Here is a 27,697-nt window from a genome sequence, read left to right on the forward strand (position 1 = left end):
TGAGCCACATGTGCGGAGTCCCACAAAATATCCTGTTGTGAAAGCTTGGATTTTGGTGCAACCCTCAAAGGGTTGAAGTACTAAGAACATACAGAATTTTTTTTATCACAGACCTGCTCATACAATTAAATGGGTTTTTCCTAGATTTCAGCAGCCTTAAAAGCAGCTGTTGTAAAATGTTGTGATTTGTATTTGTCAGAGAGAAACATCAATCTAGATCAAAGAGTAATGTGCATTCAGGATGAAAGAGAAATACTGGTTTTAACATTTCAAAATGTTTTGCAGGGAATCTGTTGCTCAGTCCCATGTTTAGTAGCATTTGAAAGTCTGATCATTAATTGATATTATAACACTGCCAGTGACTTCAGCGGTAATACTGTAATATATACGAGGCAGAACCAGTTTCTGGCAACACTGGCAACACAGAGTGACCACTTCAAGGGGTGTTTCTTCCTCATGCTGCCAGAAGCACAACACTCCTAATGGCAAACATAAATAGCACTGAATACTGCTAGGAACATAGGTACAGGAGCAGTCCATTCAGCCCCTTGAGCCTGCTCCGCCATTCAATTAGATAATAGCTGATCTATACCTCAATTCCATTGTTCCATATCCACGGTACTTTTACCTAACAACTATCTATCGATCTCAGTCTTGGAAAATTTCAATTGACCCAGCATCCACAGCCTTTTGGGGGCAAGTGTTCCACATTACCACTACACTTTGTGTGAAAACGTGCTTACTGATTTCGCTTCTCAATGGCCTAGCTCTAATTTTAATCATGGCCCCTTGTTCTGGATTCCCCCACCAGAGGAAACAGCTTCTCTGCATTTGCTCTATCAAATCCTTCTAACATTTTAAACACCATGATTGGATCACCTTCTAAATTCAAAAAAATACAAGCCAAATTTATGTCCTCATAATTTAACCTTTTCTGGTGAATCTGCACTGTATCCTTTCCAAGGCCAATATATCCTTCCTGAGGTTTGGTGCCCAGAGCTGAATGGAATTTTCCAGATGGGGTCTGACCAAGACTCTATACAACTGAAGCATCATTTCCCCCACTTTGTATTTCAGCCTCCTTGAGATAAAGGCCAACATTCCAGTAACCTTTTTGATTACTCTTTGTACCCGTGCAGTAGCTTCTAGTGATTTGTGTACCTGGACACCCAAATCCCCTTTGCTCCTCCACAATTTCTCATCCCTGGCCATTAAGAAAATATTCCGATTTCTCTTTCTTGGGTTCAAAGTGGATGACCGCACGCTTCTCCACATTGAACTCCATTTGCCACAGTTTTCCCACCCACTTAATCTCTCAATGTCCCTTTTTAACTTCCTGCTCCCATCTATACAAATTACTGTTCCTGCTAGCAGAAGGATTGAGCCTAGGTTTTCACATGTGAACCATATCTGTGACTTTGAGAAAGATGCTTGATCAAAAATGAATGTCATGATTATGCCTTTGCAACAACTCTGCACATGCAAATGCCCTTGTTTTTGTGGTTCTATCAGTACTTCTGAATCTACCGCACAATGTAAACAGGGTGACTTCCATATTACAAGTAGTGAAGACAAACAGAACTATTTTGTACAATATAAACAGGCATGAGTCTTCTTTTGTAATTTTTTTTCATCCTTTAAATATGATAAGCTCTCTAACAACAACAACAATAACTTGTATTTATATAGCAGCTTTAAAGTAGTAAAATGTCCCAAGGCACTTCATAGGAGTGTTATCAAACAAAATTTGACACTGAGCCACATAAGGAGATATTAGGGCAGAAAAAGATAGGTTTTATGGAGCGTCTTAAAGGAGGAAAGAGAGATAGAGAGGCGGGGAGGTTTAAAGAGGGAATTCCAGAGTTTAGAGCCTTGGCAGCTGAAGTCACGCCGACAACAGTGGAGCAATTAAAATCAGGGAGCTCAAGAGCAGAGAATTAGAGGAATACAGATATCTCAGAGGGTTGTAGGACTGGAAGAGATTACAGAGATAGGGAGGGACGGGACCATGGATGGATTTGAAAACAAGAATGAGAATTTTAAAATTGAGGCATTGCTTAACTGGAAACCAATCAATGTTCCCTCTAATTTTTTTTTTGGTGCGCGGTCCCTTTACATTTGCTGTGCGGCCACAGATGCGCAGTATCTTTTGCAGCAGCAGCTGGTGAGTGGCCTGCACATGCACGGGACCACCTGGTCAGCCATGCACCTTAGGGGGAACATTGGAGCCAAAGTCAGCGAGTACAGGGGTGATGAGTGAATGGGACTTGGTGCGGGTTAGGACGCGGGCAGCAGAGTTTTGGATGACCTCAAGTTTACAGAGGGTGGAAAATGGATGGCTGGCCAGTAGTGCATTGGAATAGTCAAATCCAAGATAACAAAGGCCTGGATGAGTGTTTCAGCAGCAGATGAGCTGAGGCAGGGGTGGAGTCGGGCGATGTTACGGAGGTGGAAACAGGCGGTCTTTATGATGGCGCAGATATGTGGTCAGAAGCTCATCTCGCGGTCAATTATGACATCAAAATTGCAAACAGTCTGGCTCAGCCTCAGACAGTTGCCAGGGAGAGAGATGTAGTTGGTGGCTAGGGAACGGAGTTTGTGGCGGGGACTGAAGGCAATGGCTTTGGTCTTCCTAATATTTAGTTGGAAGAAATTTCTGTTCATCCATTACTGGATGTCGAACAAGCAATCTGGCAATTCAGAGACAATGGAGGGGTCAAGAGAGGTGGTGGTGAGATAGAGCGTACATGAGGAAACTGACGTGTTTTCGGATGATGTTGCTGAGAATTTTAAAATTGAGGCATTGCTTAACCGGGAACCAATCAATATTCCCTCTAATTTTTTTTTTGGTGCGCTGTAGATGAGAAATAGGAGGAGGCCTAGGATAGATCCAGAGATAATGGTGCTAGGATCTTTCTTTACTTTGTACAATGCCAAATCTATACTCTGCTGTTTACTTATTATTTCAAAGCCTCCTTAATCCATGGCAGAGTTCTATGATTTGCTTATTAAATTATTGTAATTATTTTAGTCAGATTCCTATTTTCGAACTCTATTCCCTGAAGCATAGAATGACGCTGTGAAACATTACAAGCCGTGTTTTTACACTGGAGACTGTACAATTTTGTAAGTGTGGCATGCTTTTTAAAGTCTCCTGTGTAAATTGTCATTGCTAAACCATATTGATGCTAACACTATATTGTGCTTTGGAGAACAATCAGATCTAAAATTGCATACAATCTGACCTTCAAAATGCGGTACATTTGATCTCATTTATGCACTCGAATAGGTACCAGTTCAAACTACACCCACTTCATCAGTGAGTTCATGCCAGGTCTGGTTTGAACAAATGCCACTATACCATGGGAGCACAGTTGACAGCATCCATCAAATCCCACCCCATCCCTTTTCTCCCTTAGTACCTCTCCTTCCGGAGGAGCTTAACAACTTCTACGCTCGCTTCAACAGGGACAACAGGGAGCTGGCTACCAAAGCCTTGCCACCCCCGGAAGACCAGGTGCTCACTCTGTCGACCTCCGATGTAAGGGGTGTTCTACGCGGAGTGAACACATGAAAGGCTGCTGGACCGGATAGCATCCCTGGATGGGTACTCAAGGAATGTGCTGATCAGCCGGCTGATGTCTTCACCACCATCTTCAATCTGTCATTGGCCCAGGCAGTAGTCCCTACATGCTTCAAGACCGCTACCATTATTCCTGTGCCAAAACAAACGGCTGTGACGTGCCTGAACGACTATCGACCTGTCGCACTCACACCCATCATAATGAAGTGTTTCGAGAGACTGGTCCTGGCTCACATCAAAGCCAGTGTTCCCGCCTCTCTTGACCAACACCAGTTTGCCTATCGTGCAAACAGATCAATGGAGGATGCAATCACAACTGCTCTACACTCGGCACTGAATCACTTAGATGATAAGGAGACCTACATCAGAATGCTGTTCATAGACTACAGCTCAGCATTCAACACTATCGTCCCCAACAAACTCCAAACTCTTGGCCTGAACACTTCCCTCTGCAACTGGACCCTGGACTTCCTAACAAACAGATCCCAGTCTGTCAAATTAGGTAACCACACCTCCCCCCCCCCCCCAACCCTGAACACGGGGGCCCCACAGGATGTGTGCTGAGCCCCCTCCTCTACTCCCTCTTCACCCACGACTGTGTGGCTGTTCATGGTTCCAACACAATCATCAAGTTTGCGGATGATACCACGGTAGTAGGCCAGATCACCAACAACGATGAGTCAGCCTACAGGGAGGAGATCCAGCATCTCGTGAAGTGGTGCGCCAATAACAACCTGGCCCTTAACATCAAGAAAACCAAAGAAATCATTGTGGACTTCAGGAAGTCTAAAGGCGGAAGTCACACCCCCATCCACATCAATGGGGCTGTGGTGGAAAGGGTGGACAGCTTTAAGTTCCTCGGAGTCCACATCACAGAAGACCTCTCCTGGTCCCTCAATACCTCCTCTCTGGTGAAGAAGGCCCAGCAGCGCCTATATTTCCTAAGGAGGCTGAAGGGATGTAACCTGTCACCCCTGATCCTCTCTAACTTTTACCGCTGCACAATAGAGAGCATCCTGACAAACTGTATCACAGTATGGTATGGCAGCTGTAGCTACTATGACCGGAAAGCCCTGCAGCGGGTAGTCAAAACTGCCCAACGCATTACGGGCACCCGGCTACCGACCATAGAGCACATATACCAGAAACGCTGTTTACGGATGTCACGGTCCATCATCAAAGACCCTACCCATCCCAGCCACAGTCTGTTCGCCCTCCTGCCATCTGGGAGGCGCTACAGATGCATTCGCACCCGTACGACCAGATTTAGGAACAGCTTCTTTCCCAGGGCTGTCATCCTACTGAACTCCACAAATAAACTCTAAAGCCTGCACATCTGCCAATGCACTTTATTATGGTTATGTTTATGTTAATGTATTACAAGCCAAATGAATGTTGAACGTTTAAATGTCTTAATCTAAATGTACACTCTCGGGAGCTGCAAGCCTACATTTCGTTGTACTGCACTTGTGCACTAACAATGACAATAAAAGTTGATTTGATTTGATTTGATTTGATTTGATTTGATTTTGATAGTGTGTTCTGCACCCACATTGGAAGTTGCCCTGCTTCAATTACACCTTTGCAAAAATAACAAATGAGTAAATAGTCAGTAGATTAACCCCACTACCATAACTAGGGGACCTCCTACCTTTGATTGTTCTCTTGTTGAAGATGTGAACTGGAAGCAATTAAAGTCATTTAGACCAGACCAATTCCTGCTCTTTGCTGAATTCACTGTTTTTAGCCAAGGTGGCAATAGGGACATTACAATCACTGCAGAATTCTTAGGCTAGGGAGGGGACAATCAGCCTGATTTCCCACTTCTGATTACTGCCCAGTGATGCCCCTGTTATAAAACAAATTGTCTGTGGACACTGGGCAAGGAAGTAATTAAGCTGGGCTGTCATGCCAAGCCTGCTGACAATCAGCATCTATGATCACACATTATACAGGCACTGTTTTAGTTCAGATTCCAGGAGTCTATCATCCTTGAATCAGCTCTCGACATTTACATTACTAAATCTATCTTGATTATCAACCAATTAGGCAGACTCATAGGTCCAGTTTCTTCTAGGTCTGTGCTTCTGCAACTGTGTTGCAGGTGGCAGATTTAACAATGTCAATGTTGAGCGTTAGCTCACAGATGCTAGCCACTCAGAATTTAAGTTAAATGGTACCAGCGAAAAAAACGGCTTAAGAATGGACACTTGGGAGTTTTTGCTTTATTTGTTTGTGGGATGTGGGCGTCGCTGGCAAGGCCAGCATTTATTGCCCATCACTAATTGCCCTTGGGAAGGTGGTAGTGAGCCACCTTCTTGAACCGCTGCAGTACATGTGGTGAAGGTACTCCCACAGTGCTGTTAGGGAGGGAGTTCCAGGATTTTGACCCGGTGACTATGAAGGAACGGTGATTTATTTCCAAGTCAGGATGGTTTGTAACTTGGAGGGGAACTTGCAGGTGATGGTATTCCCATGTGCCTGCTGCCCTTGTCCTTCTAGGTGGTAGAGGTTGTAGGTTTGGGAGGTGCTGCCGAAGAGGCCTTGGTGAGTTGCTGCAGTGCATCTTGTAGATGGTACACTCTGCAGCCACGGTGCATCGGTGGTGGAGGGAATGAATGTTTAAGCTGTTGGATGGGGTACCAATTAAGTGGGCTGCTTTGTCCTGGATGGTGTCGAGCTTCTTGAGTGTTATTGGAGCAGCACTCATCCAGGCAAGTGAAGATTATTCCTTCACATTCCTGACTTATGCCTTGTAGATGGTGGAAAGGCTTTGGGGAGTCAGGAGGTGAGACACTCGCTGCAGAATACCCAGCCTCTGACCTGCTCTTGTAGCCACAGTCTTTATGTGGCTGGCCCAGTTATGTTTCTAGTCAACGGTGACCCCCAGGATTTTGATGGTGGAAGATTCGACAATGGTAATGCGGTTGAATGTCAAGGGGTGGTAGTTAGACTCTCTCTTGTTGGAAATAGTCATTGCCTGGCACTTGTGTGGCGCGAATGTCACTTGCCATTTATCAGACCAAGCCTGAATGTCATCCAAGTCTTGCTTCATTATCTGGGGAGCTGCGAATGGAACTGACCACTGCAGTCATCAGCGAACATCCCCACTTCTGACCTTTTGCTGGAGGGAAGGTCATTGATGAAGCAGCTGAAGATGGTTGGGCCTAGGACACTGCCCTGAGGAACTCCTGCAGTGATATTCTGGGGCTGAGATGATTGACCTCCAACAACCATCTTCCTTTGTGCTTGGTATGTTTCCATCCAGTGGAGAGTTTTCCCCTTGATTCCCATTGACTTCAATTTTACTCGGGCTCCTTGATGCCACACTCGGTCAAATGCTTCCTTGATGTCAAGGGCAGTCACTCTCACCTCAGGAATTCAGCTCTTTTGTCCATGTTTGGACCAAGGCTGTAATGAGGTCTGAAGCCGAGTGGTCCTGGCGGAACCCAAACTAAGCATCAGTGAGCAAGTTATTGGTGAGTAAGTGCTGCTTGATAACAGTGTCGACGACACCTTCCATCACTTTGCTGATGATTGAGAGTAGACGGATGGGGCAGTAATTGGCCGGATTGGATTTATCCTGCTTTTTGTAGACAGGACACACCTGGGCACACATAGAACTACACCCCAGCATGAGCCATTGCCTTCAGGAAAGAAAGAGAGAAAATTGGAGGGAAAATGTCTAAAATAATAACTAAGCAGCTCCATTTATTAAACCACATAGATTTAGTATAGTGAAATCAGGTCATGTCAGTGATGTAACCAAAGTAAAAAAGAGACTGCTCACGATGTGGTCTCCTCTACATTGGGGAGACCAAACGCAGATTGGGTGACCGCTTTGCAGAACACCTCCATTCAGTCCATAAGGGGGACCCCGAGCTCCCGGTGGCCTATCACTTTAATTCACCGCCCCATTCCTCTCAGACCTCACCGTCTTCGGCCTCTTGTATTGTTCCACGGAAGCTCAGTGATTAGGCACTCTACAGCCCTCTGGACTCAACATAGAGTTCAACAATTTCAGATCATAACCTCGGCCCCTATCATATATATATATATATATATATATATATTTTCCCTTTCTTTTCTTTCTTTTTAATCCACACTTTCATCTGGCCTTTTTCTTCCCTCCCACATGGCAGCTGTCCTTCATTCTGCCAGGGCCATTCACGCTTCATCTAGAGCCATCCTTTGTTCCTTGAATATCTCTTAATGTCTCTCAATGTCTCTTAATCTCTCCTGCTTTCTATCCTAACACTGACCTTCCCTTTTGTACTTTCACCCCCCTCCCCATTTTCCCAGCCCCCACTTGCTTTAAAATCTATTCCTTTTCCTGCTTTTCTTCCAGTTCTGACGAAGAGTCTTCGACCTGAAATGTTAACTCCGTTTCTCTCTCCACGGATGCTGCCCTGGCCTGCTGAGTTTTTCCAGCGTTTTCTGTTGTTATTTTGGATTTCCAGCATCCGCAGTATTTTGCTCTCGTAAAGTAAAAAAGAGCTCGGTCCACAGGATCTTAGTCCATTGCCAGTTTAAAACCAGTATATCTTCAATGTCATTCCCATACAGGCCAACCCAGAAAACTAGCAAAAGTTGACCAATAGCTTCAAAGAGCTAATACAGCCTCCAAAAGCTAACAATTCAACAATGGCCCTGATAATAAGCTTATGACATGTGGAAATAATTAGTTTACAAGGCTTTGTAAGTTAAACGATAGGTGTATCCAACATTCCTTCACGTACTGAAGGAAAACAAACATAAGGTCATCAAAGTTTGAAAGGGAAATGTTGAAGATGTAGAATCAGTGGTGCATTTTAGGTGAATCACAGAATCACAGAAACCCCACAGTGCAGATAGAGGCCATTTCGGCCCATCGAGCCTGCACCGACACATATCCCACCCGATCCCCGTAACCCCTACACCAACACATATCCCACCCTATCCCCGTAACCCCACATATTTTAATCCCCCTAACACTAAGGGTCAATTTATCATAGCCAATCAACCTAACCCGCACATCTTTGGACTGTGGGAGGAAACCGGAGCACCTGGAGGAAACCCACGCAAACACGGGGAGAAGTGGCATAGTGGTTAGCACTGTTGCCTCACAGCACCAGGGACCCGGGTTCGAATCCGGCCTCGGGTGACTGTCTGTGTGGAGTTTGCACATTCTCCCCGTGTTTGCGTGGGTTTTCTCCGGGTGCTCCGGTTTCCTCCCACAGTCCAAAGATGTGCGGGTTAGGTTGATTGGCTATGATAAATTGACCCTTAGTGTTAGGGGGATTAAAATATGTGGGGTTATGGGGATAGGGTGGGATATGTGTTGGTGTAGGGGTTACGGGGATCGGGTGGGATATGTGTCGGCGCAGGTTCGATGGGCCGAAATGGCCTCTATCTGCACTGTGGGGTTTCTGTGATTCTGTGAATGTGCAAACTCCACACAGACAGTCACCCGAGGCCGGATTCGAACCCGGGTCCCTGGCGCTGTGAGGCAACAGTGCTAACCACTATGCCACCGTGCTGCCATAGGCATGCCCCAACAGCAAATTGAGATTTTTTACTGTTAGCTCATTTTAAACACTTTTATATTTCAAAATTTATGAAACTATTTATTTAAAAAATGGAAAATCGTAGTGACATTGGGATTTTCAACTGACCAACAAAGATGTAACTTCTCCAAAAGTGACCTCAATAGTCACTCTCGATATCCAAACCCCCTATACCAGTTTACAAAGGCACTCTATAACCCTCTTGTAGCATTCTTGCCTCGGAGTCAGAAAGTTATGAGTTCAAGCCCCACTCCAGAGATTCGACCATATAATCTAGGCTGGCACTTCAGTGCAGTACTGAGGGAGTGCTCCCAGGTTCTACCCCTTCACTGTACCCTTCATTGCTATCCATTCCCTCCTTCATTGACATCTAATCTCCCCTTCCCTCTTCCCCTCATTGCCATTAATTTTCCCTTTCCTCTCCCCTCTCCCTTCTGTGCCACTCCTGCCTGAGCTGTGGAACTAATTCCAGGCACTCCTTTGCTCCTCAATTCATGCTGTAAGTGAGAATTTCTGCCTACATTTTGCAATGGACAGGAGCATTAGCAGCAAGACTTGGGGATCAGAGAGGCTCTGATCTGCACTGTTTGTCAGCAAACACTGATGCATACTGAATGCATTCCTCGTTATGTAGCTACCCACATACATGCATAATTGAATTATGTCTTCTATGCAAATATGTATTATTTAATGCACATAAATGTATTGAATGTTTCATTCCTACTCAAAGCAAATAAAAAGAGCTGTGGATTTGCATTGAAAGTAACAGAAATCCCTGATTGTTTTGCAAGGAATCTGGTATTGCATTATTTGGTATCTGTATATGGATAGGTTTTATTTTAATTCTTGACATTTTTAAGCTGCCCCAAATTAAGTATCACATGACAATAAGAATGTAACTTCAGTATTTAACAGATGAAGAGATCCGAGGAGGTCAAATGAATAATTTGGAGGGCAAACAGATGTACATAATTTTTAAGAATGAGATCTTTTTAAGTGGTCTTTATTAGCAATGTTTTGGAGCATATTGAGGTGTATTTCTGCAGCCATTAACTTTACTAGCCACCCTGATGTGTGCTACAATGGGCAAACCGGGCGAGGTACCTGCAGCAATCTAACAACAGCAGCACGTCCCAGTATAATTGGTTTGCAGAGAACGAATGCAGAACAGGAAGGCGAAGCTGTTAAAAACCACTGTGCACGTAAAAAGAAACAGTCCTCTTCGTTGTAAATGGTGCCAAAGTAAAACTTTACATAAGAATTTAATTTCGGGTCTGTTGAATTTGGAGCTTGCCTTTTTTTTTGCTCCTTCGCTATTTTCCCAATGTTATTGCCTTTTTGTTTGTGTCTCTCCCTTGTCTTTCCACCTTCCACTATTTGCACATTCTTTTGTCTTTTTTATATCTATGTATCACCTCTCAGTCTTTTATTAAGCAGTTTGCAGGTCATTCACTCACTTACCGCCTTTCTGTCTTTAGCCTATCTGTTGGTTCTCCCCATCCCCCTCTCTATTTTATAAACCTTAGAGATGCCTGTTTATGTTTTAGTCTGATGAAGTGTTATACACACAAAATGTCAATTAAAACAAAAACAGACATAAACAAGTTAATAACCTATTTTTTTCTATTTACAGCTGATGACTGACCCGCTGTATATTTTCAGTAATTTCTGTTTTTATTTCGATTTCCAACATTTGCAGTTTTTTCATTTTCATTTTACAAAAGAGTTGTTCTGTCTGGACACCAGTAAAATGTTCTAATTATAATTCAGCAATTGAAAAAAGCTCAAGTAGCACAAACATGTAAATCAAATTGAAGGAAGGGGAGAGTAGAGCTGGAAGTAGATAAAAGAAAGACTTGCATTTATATAGCGCCTTTCATGACTACCGGACGTCCCAAAGCGCTTTACGGCCAATGAAGTACTTTTTTAAAGTGTCGTCACTGTTGTGTGAATGTTTTTCTGATATGAATGTTTTTTCTGTTCTCTGGAGTGAATGAAAAGACAAAAGCTGTTTTTAATAAAGCAAAATATTTTTTTTAATTCTTTAAGACAACGCAATTTCACGCCCACGCCTTGAAATTGTTAACAGTAAATTAATAGGATATATCTCTGTGGTTCTGACTATTCAAAACGGATTGGCTCTTAAACTAATCCCAAGCAGGAAGTCATTTCCAAAGTGTTAGTGGGTGTACGGACTCTCAAAGATCTCTGTTTATTCGCTTGGCATGAAGTGGGAATTTAATTCTTAAAATGCCTGCATAAATGTTTAACAGATTATCTTGAATTTGATTTGGGTGCCTGGAGAGCAGCGAGCCGACTGCCGAGTGCAAAAGCGCCAGATCCGTTCAAAGAAAAAAGTCCAGTCCAGAGTTTGAGTGCTGTTTCTTCCAAAGCGGATAGCCAGTGACAGCTGGAGTTTGAAGGCAAGGATGGGGGTAGTACTGGGGCACTCGCTCGTAAGGCAGGCGGTTCGCCCTGCACATCTCCAAATAAGATGACTCGCAGCTTGTGTAGCCAGCGCCGTGTTTGCCTGCTGTGACAGGACACCGGACAAGGAGCTATATAGGCTTCCAACGTTACCCGGCCGGTTGTAGGAGAACAGAGCGGCTCTTCCTTGAGCCAAGTCTCCCTCTTGGTAGCTGTGTCGGATCGGCGAGGGTTTCCCGAGTGGATTTCTGGTGGATTTTCGTGAAAAAGGTTTTTGGAGCAGCAAAAGTTCCACATGCAGTTGGGCTGGTTGGCGGACAGCCGTGTTACTCTCCCCCTTGTCAAGACAAGGCACATGTGTTACCCTCACAGCGGCTGACAACCACTGTGTGTGGATCAAGTTGACCATAGATAGCCTTAAATGGATTACTAATGAGACATCAGTGCCGCTGGTTCGACTCCCTGGCTTGCCTTTGCAAACCCAGAAGGTAGAGTGCTTTTCTGTTTATTCTGGTGGAACAAGGGTTAGCAGCTTTTTGTTTCTGTATGTGGCGAGCACTGGTTCTTTGTTATTTTGCGTGTGTCTTTCCTTGAGATTTGTTCTGCTAATTGTTCACCCTCGTCGGTGATCATAGCTACAGGGAGCCGCGTGTATATAGCCCGGCTGGAACCTGTGTGTTTGGATTCGATTTCTCAGCTCATGACATTAGGCTCCTGAGGACTGGTGCGAACAGTCTGCTGGTATTAAATATCGCTTCTGGATTTTTTGTTGTTGTTAAATGTTGAGTCTGGTTTTAATGTTAGACCCTCAAAGAATTTCTATCTCGCAGGCAACGATCGTGGGCAAACCACATTATCTGCACATATTTAAATAAAAAGGTGTTCCGATGCTTGGCTTTTTATCATTTGCTGAAGTTGCCTTCAAAATTCTTTCATCCTCGTTCGCTTTTTATAAAGTACTATCTTTTAACAGTTGCTTTAAACGCTGGCGTACAAAGACGTTTACCTTTTCGGAAAGACTTAGCACTAGTTAGCAGCCCGAATATTTACAAAGAGCTTTGGATGGACCTAATTGTTGAGGATCCAGGGTTTCGTGGAGCAAGCGTGCAGATTTGTGTTGTGTGTGTGTGTGTGTGAACTGCTGCCTTAACTCTCCGCTCCGAGAGTGGGGGTGGGCGAGGGGCTGCGATAAAAGAGATTCTTCTGACCAGCATTAAAAACAAATCTGTTGAAAGTAATAATCGGTATAAACGAGAGAGTAAGTCTGCAAATTCCCCACGTGCTTTTTTTTGTCTGGTTTGACAGCAGTCTCGTTGGCACATTAAACACCTGGAAACAGGAGGGTCCTCTGTGTGAGGGGGGAGGGAAAGAGAGAGCGAAGTTTGGTTGCCCAGCTGCTATGCAATGTGTAGGACTCGATCTGCTTGCCCTGCATGACAAGGGTCCGGGAGTGTCCTTCTCGGAGTTGGGGGTGGGTGTTCTGAAACCTGGAGCATGGGGTCAGGCCAGGGGTTAGTGTCCAACAACTGCTTTAGCAGGCAAAATGCTGTGTGGAATAACATCACAGGCACCGAGCAAATTGAATGCAGGATTTGGGGGGGGGGGGGGGGGGCTGTTGCCTTGGCTTCTATCGTCTATCTGTTGTGAAGGAGAGATGAACCACGTTTTAAGAGATGCTCAATATGCAGTAGGTTGGTGAAATCTGCATTTTAAGTGTGTGTGTCAGGCGGGATACCCTGACTGGAATGGAAGTGGTCTCCAGAGACCAACTCCCATCCTTCACAAAACTGGTGTCAGAATTAAATTGACCTGAGCTGGTATATACCTCTGATCGTTGTTTGTATAGTCGAGCACATCTTTATCTTTTTGCGTAGTGAAAGGTTAAATGGATATAGTGGTCAGGACCGTCGAACCACAGAAAAGCTTTCAATCACTGAACAGGGAAAATCTGCACTTTCAAATTGGCTTTGTGTGCGTGTGGATCCTACAGTCTTGAGTTATGGCTCAGCTAGGGATCTTCATCTATTAATCATGGAAGCTACTTACTTATTCAGTTTCCATAGTTTCAAAGCCTCTGATAGTGTTTTAGTGTCTTGGGAATGGCTCGAAATACAGTAGGGCCACATGCTCACCAGCCTTTCTGGCAGCAGTATGGAACTTTAAATAAAGCTTCAGTGTTTCAGGAAGCCTAGCTCCTCCTGTACCTACCTCTCATGTGAACTTTGGGTACAGAGACTTGGTTCTCATTTGCTAAATGTTACTGGTAATGGTTAGTTTGGGCAGCAGAAGCTTTTTATTTCAAATGACACATGTAGAGTAAAATGATGGCATCGCCAATCAGCATTGAGCATTTGCAAATGGCAGTCTTGCTTTCATGATTATTCATCAGCAGATGCTATGTTTTCTCATTGCAACCTTATGCCGGAAACAGATATTCCATATGGATGTGTCTGGCACTTAGAAGTGTTAACCCAGCTTTTTGATCAAACTGCTCTGTGGCTTTCCCATAGGCCACTCCTGAGTGACAGATTGCTTAATTTTGCTAAGCAGAGCAACGTAGGTGTGTATGAGTATGTTGATGTTTGTGTACACGAGAGGTTGTTTATATTTTCTACACTTTTACGTTCTTGTCACAATGCTGATCCAGGAATCATGATTCTTCCCTCAGAAAAGGATTGTGTGACAGTGTGACAGCGTCAGCAGCCAGTCCCCTCCCCATGCTCTGCCGAAAGAGTGGGGCTCGCTGGTCCTTCCAGTTTTCCCTCCCTTTGCCCTCTTTTTGTTCAGTGCTCCATCTGGTGGCCTGACCAAGAATTGCCGCAACCAGTAAGGCCAGCGGAGTTCAAATGTCAGTCGAGACAAGGATTCAAAGGTGCGACCCTCTGGTGGTGGGACTGTTGCATTGTGCTGCTTGAGATATCACGTTACTTTAGCGAGAAATGTGTTAACCAACCCTAGCATTGTGCTAGTGTATTGGGTTGCAGTGGTGCAATAAGATGTGTCCTTTTAATCCTTTCATTGTGATCTGCTTGGAGAAGAACTGTAATGTTGTGATCTGATATGAGTGAAACATTACTGGATCAAAGGCTGGTCATGCTCATAGGAGTTGCTTACACAAATCTGATTGTCTAATGCTCGTGAGCCTGCACGACAAGGACTTGGGCTTGTGTTGAAATATAGCAGGACAGACAAAACATTGCTGCTGTATCATCAAAAAGTAAGTTGAGCTTTTGTGTAGCTGATAGCTGTATTGAATGCTTTCTTCATTTGAAGTTCGCAACTGTTTGCTAAGCTTAATTAATGATTGCTGGATACATCTTTGTTTTACTCTGCACTTGACTGTAAAGCACATCTTTGTTCTGATCCTTGCAGCGACACTTTGCTGCATTGAATGAGGTGCCTAAAACTGTCAGCTTTACCTTCAGTCTGTTTTGACTTCCTTATGATTTGTTAAATACAAACACTAGACAGTTTTGAAATTCAGATGTGTTTCGTGGATACTTAAAAAAATCTTCTTTAGGAAGAACTTGTTATTTACATTGTTTTTAGAAGCAGCTTTCCTGTGGGATTCTTCTCCCCCCACCCCCCACCCCACATTAACATCTTCAGTGGGAAATGCATTTCCTTTTAATTATTAGTTATAGGAAACTTGTTAGTTTCGTTTGCTTGTTACATAACATTGCAGGAGTACTGCTGAGTGTCGGTACTGCACCCCGACAGACAGCACTGGGGAATGTGCCATCTGTAAACATTTCAGCAAGACTGCAGAAACTGCTTCTTCAGCCTAGAGATGGAAGGAAAGTCTTATGGCACTCTGAAAGCAGGACTGTATGTGTGAAAATGAATGGCTAATGTCAACATATGTTCTGTTTTGTTGAGTATTTTTTCTTTGATGCTTCATTTACTAGTAATAATGACATTGCAGCATATGGTCTAATATTAGAACTATGTTTATTTGACAAGCAACAATGTGATTAATTTACCTTATTATGTACCTTGTCTTTGTATAAGCCTACTTTTGGCTTCTCTTCCAAGCAACACTAGGAGGATGAGATTTAGTCAAAGCTTCTGTGACTCTGTGTGCACTTTGTTCATTTGTTAAATGCTACATTTTGGCACCAGACCACTTTTAATCAAATGCAAGCACCGCTAAATCAGATTTACCAAACATCAACAGGCAGAATACGCAGCAGCAGAGCAAAGCATTTTAACATCCCACTGAGTGAGAATTTTAATCACATAATGAACTCGAACCAATTCACTGGCAAAATGAAAGAATTCACCCCATCTGTGTGTGAGATGCTGCAAAGTCACGGCACAAGAAATCTTTAAACACATTTTTTTAAGTGCTATACACTTGAGTTGGTATTGCAAATGCTGTAACTAATGTAGTTCCTGTCCAGCACAGTAGGTGTAAAATATAGGTCACAAAAAGATGATACAACTGAAAGAAAAATCACTAGTTTTCCTGCAAATTATAAAATCAACCTTGTGGGCTTTTAACAAAAAAAAATAAGTGAGATAACTAAATGCAGCCATCGACAACACTAACAAGGGAATAGCAGATAAATGGCTGGCCACTAACCACTAAGATCAGTTATCAGCAGCATTTTTACTTCTGTGTTGTCTTTTTAAAAAAAAATCAGCCAAATAAATGAATCCATTAATAAACTCGCATTACATAGACAGGTTTTTGTTCAAATTTTGCTTAAGCACGGTGAAGTCCACATTATCTGGGCTACTCAAAATGGAAGATACTCAAGTAACAATCTAATAATAGAAGTATCATTTTTTTAAAGTTTGGATTTTATGGTAAGTTAAAAGGTATAGTAGTTCAGAAGATCTATTTTAGTTTGAACAGTGCAAAGCACAAATGGTTTCCTTTATAAATTAAGCCATATGCCCTTTGAAGATGTGAAGGCTAATTGCCTAGTTGAAGCTGAGTTGGCTTCAATGCCCCTGAATTAGGAAGAGGAAAATCTGAAAGGATTCATCATGTTTGGTCATGGGGTGGAGACTGGATTGGGCTCAGATGTGATGCCTCCTATGGTCAAATGCCACACCAATGCTTGCTGTCAGGGTGCACATTTGATTAATGGCCACAGAGCAACTGGCACTTGTGAATCTGTACTGGTGCTAGTATCCAATGTCTTTGAGTATTGGGGAAAAATAGAAAGAGAACATATATTAGGGCAGCACCGCATTGAATATTCTGTGGTCTGCTCTGTCTGATATGTCTGCCTAACCAGTACAGGTCAGGATGAAAATTGCAAACTTTACAGAATGCTATGCGGTATAAATGCTGGAGCAGGGTCTCTCTTAATCATAAAGGCAACTGCAAAAACACAATTCCCCAGATCATTGTAAAGAATACGCCTGTCAAGGATGTGTTTCAATGGTTTGCAGGTTACGAGTGAAACAGGAAATTTCTCAATTGGTGCTATTCACATTAAAGATGTCAGACAATGTTAGTTACACTTGTAGCTGTTAATAAAATGTAGACCTTGAGAATTGGAAACAGTAAATGAAAAGAGAGGGGGAAGGGATTTGTAATACTTTGGTTAGATTCTGCTAGCGGACACACTGCCCTCTAATGTTTGAGCCTATGTACTGCAGCTGCTTGCAGGGACTCTTGGCACTGAAGCGCAGTGCTATAAAAGGTTGAAAATGTTGATTCTATCCTAACGTCTTCTTAGATCAAAAAAATTACATTACAACAATAACGAGGGATTTGTTGTGCACAAGCTGCAGAATGGCTGTTGTGTTTGCCTATATAAATAACTGCAATTCAGAAAAGTAATTTGTTGTTGCGCTTTGAGATGTTTCACTGTGAAAAGAGCTATATAAAGATCATTACAGTATTATGAATGAACACTTCCAGCATGTGGATGCAAAAGACAAGGCTGAAGCGTTCGCAACCATCTTCAGCCAGAAGTGCCGAATGGATGATCCATCTCAGCCTCCTGCTGAGGTCCCCAAAATCACATGAAGCCAGTCTTCATCCAATTCGATTCACGCCACGTGATATCAAGAAATGGCTGAGTGCACTGGATACAGCAAAGGCTCTGGGCTCCGACAACATCCTGGCTGTCGTGCTGAAGACGTGTGCTCCAAAACTAGCCGCACCTCTAGCTGTTCCAGTACAGCTACAGCATTGGCATCTACCCGAAAATGTGGAAAATTGCCCAAGTATGTCCAGTCCACAAAAAGCAGGACAAATCCGACAAGTAACATTCGCGCCACACAACGACATTACCATTGACGGAATCCCCCACTATCAACATCCTGGAAGTCACAATTGACTGGATACCTAACTGGACTAGCCACATAAATATTATGGCTACAAGAGTAGGTCAGAGGCTGGGTATTCTGCAGTGAGGGTCTCACCTCCTGACTCCCCAAAGCCTTTCCAACATCTACAAGACACTAGTCAGGAGTGTGATGGAATACTCTCCACTTGCCTGGATGAGTGTAGCTCCAACAACACTCAAGAAGCTCGACACCATCCAGGACAAAGCAGTCCGCTTGATTGATACCCCATCCACCACCTTAAACATTCACTCCCTCCACCACCGGTGCACCGTGGCTGCAGTGTGTACCATCTACAAGATGCACTGCAGCAACTCGCCAAGGCTTCTTCAGCAGCACCTCCCAAATCCGCGACCTCTACCACCTAGAAGGACAAGAGCAGCAGGTGCATGCAAACACCATCACCTGCAAGTTCCCCTCTAACTCCCACACTATCCTGACTTGGGAATATATCGCTGTTCCTTCATCGTTCCTGAGTCAAAATCCTGGAACTCCCTCCCGAACAGCACTGTGGGAGAACCTTCACCACACGGACTGCATCCGTTCAAGAAGGAGGCTCACCACTACCTTCTCAAGGGCAATTAGGGATGGGCAATAAATGCTGGTCTTGCCAGCGACGCCCACATCCCATGATGAATAAAAAAAAACTTGATACTTTGAAAGGACTGACATGAACTCCAACTCCAATCATGAACGTTATTTGTTATAATTTCTATAAATATTAGCACTTACCAAAATGCACGTTGCCTGAAAATGGGTCCGATACATGTTGATTTGGATTGATTTCTAATATTTCCATTCTTGCCCCAACCTCCCAATTTTCTTCCCACTTGATGGGGAGGAAACCCTTATTGGCTACAATTCCACAGGCATCACCAGCCCTCTGATACTTTGCCCAAAGGGCAGGTGATATGGGATTGCAGACAATGAATGTTGAGGGTGGGGGAGCCATCACCACTGAGGCCAATCACACTCTCACCTAATGGCCACACATAAGGGCCTAGAAATCCGATAAAGTCCAAAGAGGGGTGGGGGGTGCCACCACTGGGCGAGGCTTACTTGCACCCATAAAAGGATCCCAGGCAGTGCCGTTATTTTAGTGCTGCTTGCTGATTATCATTATTGTGGCGTTCAGGCCAACGCTGAATGCCCAGCATAGACTCTGGGAGAGGTCGGGACTCGGGGCTAGGGTCGGTGGGAGGAGGTCGGGGACAGCATCGGGGGCGGGGGAGGTCGGGGCTCAGGACCAGGATTGGGGGGAGGAGGTCATGGCCAGCATTGGGATGGGGGGAGGTAAGGACTCAGGGCCAGCATCGGGGGGACCTGGAGGTCGGGGCCAGGATCAGGGGCATATCAGAGAGGGCCTGGAGGTCAGAGTCGGGAATGAAGTCAGAGATGAAATTGGTAAGTACTTATTTTTTTTCACTTGGCGCTGTTTAATGTTTGTTTTCCCGGGAGTAAACATCACTGGCGTTGGTTGCCTCAGATGCAAGCCAAATTTGAAAAAGAGAGCAGAATATGTTAATGGCCTAATGCCTGCTTCAGACAAAGCTAAACAACGGCTCTTTTTTTACCCTCACCAATATGGCATCCGGCACAGCCCGTGCTGGAAGTGGGTGGAAGTGAGGCAGTCGCAATTTTTTCCACAAAACCGGCCTTAACAGCCGCGCTAAGGTGCCGAATTTCAGGCCCAAGGACTTTGCAGCAGAGGTCACTGGCTGATGATCATGTGTGGAACCTTGGCTGACTTCCCCCCACACTCCCCTTTCCTTGCTGCAGCCAACAGACTGATACCAATAGTAACACTACAATCACCAGACTGACTAGATCAGATAATTGAACACATATCAGGTACTAAATGTGGGGCAGTCCTGTTCTTTGTGGCTCAGTAGCACGCCATGCAGTGAATCTATCCATGAAACCATCAGGAAAGTCCAGTTATTACAACTTATTTTTAAAGTGGGCTGCCGATTCGTGATCACCAATTTTGGGCTACCATTAAAGACTATCACCCCCATTGGGGTCCTGATGCAACATGCTGGATTAAGGCTGGCCAATAGCGAGTTGCCCTGGCCGCCAGCAAGGTAAGTGTGGAGGGCGGGGTGGAAATGGTGGTGGGGGGGGGCGTTTACGATCACAGAGCGGGGTTCCAGGGCGGCAGCAGCCCAGATTATTTTTGTGGGCCTTGGAGGAACACTCCTGCTGCTCCGGGCCCCACAAAAATAATTGAAAACTTACCTTTTCTGGGCCTCTTCAGGTCTATTGCCCATGTAACTGATCGAGGTTGCAATGGCACACGTTCCGGTTCCAACCTAAAATGGCAGTCAGGGTTCTTGGATCCAGCATTGCATGTTAAAAGAGGCCTGTCATCTGAAACAAGTTGGCGCTTTTGCCGCTCAGTCACATTAACGCCAAGCGAAACAAATTGAAATTGACTCCACTGAGTTTTAAGTAAGAAAAGAGCAGGGAACTGAAAAATAAGACAATTATCTTTTGACAGTTTGAAAATGTCTAGTAATGAAATCACACAGGATTTATTGTGGTTCTTTCAGGATATATTTCTGTTGGTACATGCAAGTTGCTCCTGACTTTAGGTTTACATTTTTTTAAAGTTCAGATTTAGTCCATATGACTCAGCTAGGCTTCAGCTCACTTCCAATTTGCAACATCCACAACACTATAATAAGCAGCTTGATCGCTTCATTCAGACACTGGACCCTAAATTTTCTGATCAGTGCTATTTCAACGACAGTTCTAACCTGTTTAAAATAGATGAGTTAACACCAACCAGAAAATCTAGTCCTAGGTGTCAGCATCTAATACTACAGCCAAGTATCCCTGTTTACATTAAAATCATTCTGGTTTATGAGTTGGAGAAGACGCTCTGCCTGACCTCTGAATATGTTAGATCTGCAAACTGACTAGATATCAGTAAGCTCATCCAGAGAATTGGTGCAGCCTCTGAAGTGTGGCAATTATAGAGTTAAAAGGTTGTCATGGTTGCTAGGAGCTGGAACCTTTGCTCCATCATAAATCCATCAATTACTGAGTGACTCAAAAGTTAGTGAAGAGGAGAGCGGAGCCTGCAATTAATAATTCAATCTACACATAATCTGTGATTTTTGAGGTGACGTTTTACCCCTGCAATAGTTCACTGATCTGAATTTTAATTTGTAATCAATCTGAATTGGACGTTCTCAGAAAAATTTAAACATTGGAGGATTAAGATAGATGTGTCCCTTAATCCATTGATAGCAGCCCCTCATGCATGTACACTGGGGCAGTTAGCCATTTTTGGTCTATTGTTCATATAAATGACACCCACCATATTGGCACTAAAGCACTAAATGCTTGCTTGTACACTTCCATATTTCTCAGGCTTCTAATATTGGTACCTGGAAGCTGGCAAGTCTCTCTTTTTCAAGGAAGATTTGTCTTGCAGATGGTAATCTAATTTCAGTGGTTGTGTATTGTCTGGGGGGTGGGAGAAATCTATCAACTACTTCATCCTTTGTAGTCTTGAAGCTGGTGCTGTTTTGCGATGATTTTCTCTAGAAACCCTATCTAACCCTTTGTGCACTGGCTGTGTTTTTGTTGGGTGGGGTATCAGGATTTGAACATCAGGTAATCTGAATTTCTGAGGAGCGAGGCTGAGTATGACTTGAATTTTAAATGAATCAACACTTCTAACCTTCATTCCTAGTAACCACTTGGGATCTAAAGGCATCCCGAGAGCCAGCTGAAAAAATCATCCTGTAATTGCCCGAGCAGAAAACAGGTTTTTATGAGCTGGAGAAGTGTAGAGACAGTTTAAATGTCAGCAGTGTAAGGAGGTATGAAACATGAAGTGACTGCTTGAAGTCTGCTTTACCTTCTACTCAACTTGATAAGGTCTGCATTGGTTGTCAACATTTTATTTATGTTTTGTGCAAAATTTCACTTTCTGTTGATGCAGCCATCTGAATGTGGATACTCGGAGAAGATTTCCTTTGTGTGCTAGCTGTAGCAAAATCTAAAGTGTTCTTTGTAAATGCTTTTGATTTTGCCACAGTTGATGCACAGAGGAAACCTCCCCCTGCTGTAACTAGGGAAATACTCGTAGATTTGCTTTATGGGGTTCATGTACTAGAAGCAATGTAGCTCTGCACAAACAGTTGCTGCAGTATTTTTAAAAAATCCTTTTCTTCCTCTAATGAAGGTGTAAACTCCTTGCCGGAATATTGTACCAGAGGCACTCTGATACCTTGCTCAAGTGTCCATTATTTGTGTGTGAGCTTTAACGGTGAGTGTCAGAAAGCTGTTTGACTACAGCGGCAGCACAGCCAAGCCTGACCCTGTCCACTTGATGCCCAGGTGCACTTTCAGTGGATAGTTATCTAGAGTGGGAACGTTAGCTGACTACTTCACCCAGGGACATGCAGAGGCCAACTATTGCATCCTGATCACCTCACTGGCTGAGGTCAGCTGAGTCACTTAGACCAGACATTGAACCTGGGACCTACATGGTCTATACAGCTTAGTTATTCACTGGATACTTTGGTTACTGTGGGTCAAAGTGTTTACATTTACAGTGACCAATGTAATATGAGACCTTTTGGTCTGATGTCTTCTGGCCACATAGATCCTCTTTGTGCCTCCATTCTAAAATGCCTTTTGGCATACTAATTGGATATTACAGTTATGTAAACAGATATTAAGCAAAGTATAATCTGGGATTTCCATTGCTTAATCAATTATTTATCAGACAGTGTGCTTTGCATAAAAGCATGGTTATCATGTAAATATGTTTGAGGATAAGCTAAAATATGTGTTTAGAAAGCCACATGCGCAGAGGACAGGAAGTAACTGCAGGTTAATAAATTGTTTGCCTTGGTGTTGTTTCTTTTTATGAAGGATTTAAGCTTTTGTACCTGCTTTGTTTGAATTCAGTTTCTAGGAGCCAGTCGTGTAGCCACCAAGTCTGGCTACCAGCAGTTGACACAACTAAGCCAGGTCCTAACAGCAAGTTCAGATTTGCCAGCGTAAAAACAGGAGCAGGCTCACCAAGTGCCAGTCTCCCAGGATCCAAATGAAAAACAAGGCCGACATCAAAGCAGCTTTACTTGACATGCTATTAGTATTTTCAATGCCTGAAGGAAATCACATCACACTAGTAAAAAATAAAAATAATTTACTAGGGTGTCTCGCCAGCAGCAGCTCTGTAATGTCAACGAGGCGGCGGTTCTGGTGCCAAAGAACACCACTTCAAGGGTTGGTTGTTCGACGCAGCAGCAGATTCACATTGCCATTGACTATAAATGCCCTTTTCTACCCGGCTATAGGCTATTTATTATATATAGGGGTAAGACCAGAATATAAAATTCTTGCTCACAACTTATCAACAACAGACTTATCAACAACAACTTGCCTTTATATAGCGGCTTTCACATAGTAAAACTTCCCAAGGCACTTCACAGGAGTGTTATCAAACAAAATTTAACACTGAGTCACTTGAGATATTAAGACAGGTGACCAAAAGCTTGGTCAAAGAAGTAGGTTTTAAGGAGTGTCTTAAAGGAGGAGAGAGAGATAGAGAGGTGGTGAGGTTTAGGGAGGGAATTCCAGAGATTAAGACCTAGATAGCTGCAGCAATGGTGGAGCGATTAAAATCGGTGATGTACAAGAGGCCAGATTTGGAAGAGTGCAGAGACCTGTTCGTGGGGGGGTGGTTATAGGGCTGGAGGAGACCATGGAGGGAATTCAAAACATGTATGAAAATTTTAAAATCGAGGAGGTGCCAGACCAAACTACATACATGCAATTTCAGTTGCCACCAGTGCGAGCAGCACCCCACCCCACATTCATTAACACAAATCGGTTCTGCAGTATATCAGGGACTGTGGTTCTTGAATAACTGGCGTTGAGGAGGGAAGTATTACCCATCTAAAACGGACCAGCCCCCCCCCCCCCCCCAGCCTCCAAAAGCTTACAGAACTCACTCAGTGTTGTAAGATTTGAGGATTCTGGGTCTTAGAGACTCCTAAAAGAATTGCGGTGGTAACATCCCGCCACCAGTGCCATGTCCTTTTTGGCCTCTACCCCACTCGCACTATCTACACTTCAGCTGTGTGAACTGTTCCCGGGGTTTGGGCTATTTCTGAGCTGCCACACCCTGGATGGGCGATCCACAGGCGTGGAGTGCGGTCGCAAATCATAACGGGTAATGTTTCACTTATATAATAATAATATAAGTCTTATTCCACCTTACACACGAGCTCCTGCCGCATCGCTGAAGCCTAATCGTTTTCTCAAGTCGCCTGTGTGCTGAGCAAGAATTTATTTGAGTAGGAAATGTTTCTGAAGGCCCTTTTCATATGTTAATTTTTGATTGTTTACAAACCAACACCATCTTTCAATATGTTTCATCTGATCCAAGTTGTCACTCTCGGCGCAGTGCTGGGTGGAATGTGACAGCACTTGCAATGGGAGGGCCTCGCTGGGAAGACAGCACTCCACTCGTTCGAGGCGGTAAACGTGCTTGGTTTGCTGCGCTGGGCGCTGCCGCTTCCTTTGTTTGCTGCTTTGCTGGGCGGCTTTTTTCTGAACGTGAATAGCACGAAAGTCCCAAACCTCCCAAGACTGAAAGCAGCGGTGGAAGGTCGCAGTTAAGCACCAAGAACAAAAAAAAGCTGCTGTGACTGGTTCACTTATTAATTATTGAGAAAGGAGGGAAGGAAAAAAAACCTGTGTTTTAAGGCCCGCTTGTTACCAGAAATAAGAACGACAGTACATCACCTTAATCCTGTTTACACATTGTTTTTGCACAATAAGAAAACTAAATAAATAATTATGTTTCGTAAACCTTGATACTCTTCATTCATCAGTGTAGTTCAAACAGTAAAACAAGAAGGATACTCATTGCACGCTTCAGCTCCACTGAGTCCGCTCGACCCCATCCTTTCGCTGTCCGCAAAACGCATCCTTTACAGGATTGCCTCATTAAAAATCACAGTGGCTGGGATGGTGTCAACAGTTAACCCGACGAGATGACCTAAGCTGGTCCCTTTTTCCAAATACTATTCAGATTAATTTGAATCGGCTTCATCTGGTGAAACTGCAACGCGGAGGAAGATTAATGAAAAATTGATAGCTGTACTATCCCTTGTCTTTTTAAAAAAACTATTACATGTTTCTTGTAGACGTTTCTGGATTTATTTCGTTAGCTTTTTTTCCAAGTTCTTCGGAGTTGATTGTTAAAAAGTTTCCAGTTCTAACTAGTATAAAACTCCTTGGAGCACTGTTCGAACTTGTGAAACTGATGTGAAATTGACAAGTATCCGCGGGAGATGGGGAGATAAGGACAGAACTGTGATAAATCGATCCGCAGTCCTATTGCTGCAAATCCCAAATTACACGTTTGCAGTAATTTTGTGTAACTAAATGGTGCGACGAATTACTCTGGTCTTACTCTGGACTAAAATACACTTGTACCGATGGATACTGAGTTTCAACAGACTACTCAATAGGTAGAAGTAGTAACCAAATATTCTGCCGGTTCCTTGCATCCGACAGTTTGTTTAATACTGTACTGGTTACCACACAAATAGAATAGGGAAAAGACAAATGTAAACATTAAGTATAGACCAACTATACGTGCTCTTGGGGAAATGCAGCCTAAAACAGGATTCTACCCTTCTGGATCAAACTAGATTGACTCCTTGTATCTGCTGTTAATACAACATTTAATATCGGTTAAGCCGTGTACATAAGTCTGAGTTGCTTGGAATAAGTACAGGTTTGGAGCTTCATATGCTTTCAGTTGATGCAACATGTTTCGAAATCTAGATCGAATCATCTAAAGACTGTTGCTAGCTAATTTAGAACCTTGTTCAATCATTAAAGCCACTGTGCAATAAGAGACTGAATTGCGTTATAGCAATATACACGTTATCTCTCCAGATTCACCTTTTCATTATTGATTTCGAGATCTGAAAAGGGATTTGGATGTGCATTTTTTTTTGTAACGCGAATGCATACCAAAATGAAGCGACCCTCGAAAGAGCGTGCGCAAGGACTTCTTATGGGCTTTTTAAAACGTGTGTTCTTTACATTTGCTTTGGAACCCCGATCACTCGTTTGTAACAAGCAAGATCAACTAAACGAGTTACAGTTGCCTCGATCGATTTATGATAGGAACAATACCAAACATCTGAAAGGCAGTACCACTGTCAGTCACAGAAACTTATTATGCGTCTCTGTAGGGCTCCTCTTGACTCCCATTAATAATTAGTACTTCTGCCTGACAGCTAAATGCATTTTGTAAGTTTAAGGTTGTCACATGATGTGGAAGACCAGAACAGTAAAGGATAAACCAATCGCGCTGACTACTGTGCTGGGAGTTTATGTTAAAGTGCATCTATTACAACCGCTCCGACTGAGTAAAGTGGAGGCTTTAATTCTGAAGCGTTAGGTATTAGTGACCTAGATACTCATTCATGTATAACTTCTACCTGACTTTATTTATAGCGCTGTACTCAGTGTAGTTACTCGATGGTCATTAATGCAGTATATTCAAGCATTGCTTCTGTTTGATAATTAAAAAATAATGTAACAAATTAAGTGTTAGTAGTTTTTGTTTTCTCTTTTTGTTTCTCTCTCCGGTCATAAGATTGACAGATCAGAATTTACTTTTTAATTACTTAAAAATCAGTTAAGATCCCATTCCTGGCCAGTATTTAGTGACTGCTGCTGAAAGTGAATGCCTGGCGAAGATGAGGTCAAGTCTAGCTGTGATGTCCTTCACGGTCAAGAGAACCCTGCTGACATTTGCTGTCAAGTTAAAGGAACATGAAAAGTTGCTCGGAAAACTTTCATCTCATTTTTATTTACAAACACACAATGGGATGTAATTCAAGTCTAAATGCATGATTTGTGCAAAACAGACCATGCACGGCTGCTCTGGCTTTTGCGTTTCCCCCAAACCCAAAACTTGCCAAGCACTTCGTTACTTTGTTCAATGCAAACAATGTTCATTTTTCTCAAACTGATTTTAAAATACTCGGCATGGATTTTGAAAACCTGTTTTTTAACCTCTGTGAAATTTGACAAGATGGTGAAAGGTGCTTGTTTCTCCAAGTTTACCATGATGATTTCTTACTATTTCTGTGTTTACCTGCCATCTAGAAGACTTCCAATTTACATTTCATGTAGCCTCACAATAAACATTAACAGAACTTTTCTGCAACAGCATTTGTGAACGCAAATGGTTTTGTTAGCCCGTTCCATTCATTGAGTCGTGTTGTGGCTATACACTGGATCCGTTACAATGCTTGTCCTCGTGCCAGAGAAATAAAAAGTTATTCAGTATTTTATTACAGTTTCAGCAACAGTACATTGGCAAACACTCTCTCACTTCACTGTCTTCAATGAGATCATGATGAACTTTGATTGGGTGCAGTCCATGCAAGTTGCACGACGTCATCATTTTGAATAAGTTCCCATCACAGAGGTTTGCGAGATCTCAAGTCGGGGACAAGAGGGCTTATGTTCTTTGTGCCTTCAGGACTGGAAGTACATGAAGAATTTACAACAATGATAGGGCTCGTAAACTGGCCCAAGCTGTTAACTGCTGCTGATGTTTGGTAACAGTGCTGTTGGAAGCCTGCCTCTTATTCTGGTAATGGCTTGAGGGACATATTTCTAACCAGAGAGCCGTGTAAAGTGCTGCTGTCATGCTAGCTACAACACTGCATTCAGCAGCTGTTAAGGTATTGCTATAGCTATTAAGCAAGTGGATACATGAGCCCAATAACTAGAGTGAAGCCTTTCCCCCCAGTTAGGTTACTTTGAATGG

General features: G+C 43.4%; 1 protein-coding gene across 7 annotated transcripts in view; it reads left to right on the plus strand.

Annotated features, from left to right (window-relative positions):
* sema6a (sema domain, transmembrane domain (TM), and cytoplasmic domain, (semaphorin) 6A) overlaps positions 1 to 27,697 on the plus strand; it is a 307,183-nt gene that overhangs the window by 193,900 nt on the left and 85,586 nt on the right. For 2 of the 7 annotated variants that reach the window (XM_085987020.1, XM_085987032.1), the window contains exon 1: positions 11,344 to 12,044. The exons of 1 other annotated variant lie outside the window; for it this stretch is intronic. The gene's annotated coding sequence lies outside the window, so the exon portion shown is untranslated. Of the gene's footprint in view, positions 1 to 11,342; positions 12,045 to 14,380; positions 14,774 to 27,697 lie in introns of those variants that run through there. 4 more of the 7 variants (XM_085987042.1, XM_085987044.1, XM_085987036.1 and 1 more) reach the window with 3 other exon arrangements.

This window comes from Somniosus microcephalus, chromosome 1 (genome assembly GCF_052327205.1).
Source record: "Somniosus microcephalus isolate GS21.2 chromosome 1, FLI_Smic_1.0, whole genome shotgun sequence".
Taxonomy (NCBI): Eukaryota; Metazoa; Chordata; class Chondrichthyes; order Squaliformes; family Somniosidae; genus Somniosus; species Somniosus microcephalus.